At 48.7% G+C, this 2272-nt stretch overlaps 1 protein-coding gene across 2 annotated transcripts in view; it reads right to left on the reverse strand.

Annotated features, from left to right (window-relative positions):
- The window catches only part of PDCD4 (programmed cell death 4), a 24893-nt gene extending 24776 nt beyond the window's left edge, over positions 1-117 (reverse strand). For both annotated transcript variants that reach the window (XM_004700930.2, XM_004700929.2), the window contains exon 1: positions 37-117. The gene's annotated coding sequence lies outside the window, so the exon portion shown is untranslated. The remainder of the gene's footprint in view (positions 1-36) is intronic.
- Positions 118-2272: the final 2155 nt, after the last annotated feature.

Genomic DNA, 2272 nt, shown 5'->3' on the forward strand with positions numbered 1-2272 from the left:
CCTCCCGAGCGTGCGAGCTGCCCCACGGGTACTGACCCCTCGGGTCGCCGCCGCTCGCTCAGACCGCCGCCAGTCCGCTGGCCCCGGCCCCGCTCCTCAGCCTCTGCTGCCGCCTCGGCGCCGCTCTGGCCCCTCTCGCTCTGTTTGTTTTTGTTTTGTTCTACCCAGTAACACGGGGGCGAGGGGGCTACTTTGATTGGCCAAGACGTAGAGGTCGGCTGGCCAATCGTAGCGAGGTAACAGGCGCGGAGGCGGAGACGTGAGGGAAGTGAAACGTGGAAAGCTGTGTAGGGGCGCCGGAGAGCGCATGCGCGTGAGCTCCAGAGGGGTGGAGTAGGAGGGGAGCGGGGACCAGGGAGCTGAGATGGGGGAGGTACAGTGAATGGAAACAGGCTGAGTTAAACTTGACAGCTCACCCATTCCCCACACGAGACGGTCTGCAAACTGTGCTCACCCATGCCTTTAGACTTCCTACTTGCCTTATTGCCTGCACACCCCAGATGCCCGAAACCCCACCAGCTGACCCCTGCTCACGCCACAGCTCCCGCTGTGAAGAACATTCCCGAGGTCAAGGCTCTCCACCCTTGGAAATAACTCCCATTTCACAGATGTTGCAACAGGCTCAACTCCTCTTTGAAGTCCCGTTGCTAATTACGGCTAACCAGGCCACGGGATTCAAACCCACACATTCTGGACTCTCCACGACGAGCTCAAAGCTGGGCTTCTGAACCGTGGTTACGTTCTCTCCTTCTGCCCCTATCGCCGTTCTCTCCTGCTTTCTTCCTGGCTCCACTCTGTGGCTAATGTCTTTCTAAATCACCGAGTGCTCACCGAAGAAAGTAGTCAGTAGAGGGGCTAGGACTAGAACCCCATATCTGGACGGAGAGTGGCCAGAACTTGTCAGTCATGTTCAACCAGACTGGTATTGCTGAAAGTAGGTCCCAAGAAGCCAGACACAATCGATGATGATTGAGATGATGGGGGGATGTATGTGAAATCTTACCCCATAAAGAACCCTTCAAAGGGAAATAGCTAGCAGGAGTTATAGGAGGTCAGTGGCAAGGAGACAGAGGAAAGGGCCAGGGAAGAGGAAGGAGGAAAGAGGAAAGAGAAGGGTGGGTGGGAAAAGGAGCCAGTCACAGATTATTGGAGAGAACAGAGGAGAACTGCTGGCCCTCTCAGGACCTCTTTTCACTAGTTCATGTCAGAGATTGGGCTCAATCCGTATTTTCCAAATAGCATGAATTTTGTGGAACTTTAATGAATGTCAGGCAAAAATTTAAAAAGGAGGGAGATTTGGAAAGAGCTTGTTTCAACAAAGCTAAAACTGTCACTTTAACCCCAACTCTTCTCAGTATCTTTAATAAGCTAATGTGTTTTATGAATCTTGGGTAGTGGGTGGGAAACTCAGCAATGTTTCCACAACTTCTTTGGAGGTGGAAACCTACACACACACACACACACACACACACACACACACTCACAGGAAAGCTCAGGGTCAGTGCAGCTTAGAAATCAGTCTGTAAAATGATGGACTATAGTGGACAGACACTGTCACCAAGATTCTTTCCATTGTAACAGACGTGGCCACCTGTGCCTTTGTAGCTACACATTTATATATATGTTTTACCTTTTTAAAGCTGAAAACAGAAAAGGATCCAAATGCCAAGAATTTTTGCTTGCCAAATCAATCCACAAGTATTTATTGAGCGCCTATTCTGTGAAAAGCATGGAGCTATTCCAGCTGTGTTCTTGGCAAAAACACATTATTCTACTTTAGGTTAGGTCTTGTCTGAAGCCTGGCTCTGTCCAGGCTTCATTTCAGTTATAAATGCCCGTAACGCTGACTTTCTGTTTTCTGAAACCCTTTGCCTTTGGGCTTGTGTTAATCTAGGTGCTAGATAAGGGGAAAAGAAAGAACCCATCCTCCTGAACTCATTTATCCAGAATGATGAAATTGCAACTTCCATTTCTTTTTAAGAATGACCCATTCCAGGAATGACCCATTCCAGGAACTAAGGAAAGGAAGAGCCACCAGAGTTGCCCAGAACATTGTCTCAGAGTGGAAACAGAAATTCTATGCTGTGTGATCAGATAGACATTATATATATACCTCATTTTCTTCCTGCTCCCTGGGTTTCGGCACTCTTGAGATGTCTAGAGAGACACACACGGTATTGGAGTATGGTTTGGTCTATAAGTGTATAGAGGGAAGGGATGATTGTGTGTGGGGGGAGTAGTTTTTATTTTCTCTTTTCTCCTTCAGACAAGT

The sequence above is a fragment of the Echinops telfairi genome, unplaced genomic scaffold, assembly GCF_000313985.2.
Source record: "Echinops telfairi isolate 266 unplaced genomic scaffold, ASM31398v2 ScPeMD7_70;HRSCAF=299, whole genome shotgun sequence".
In the NCBI taxonomy this organism is placed as follows: Eukaryota; Metazoa; Chordata; class Mammalia; order Afrosoricida; family Tenrecidae; genus Echinops; species Echinops telfairi.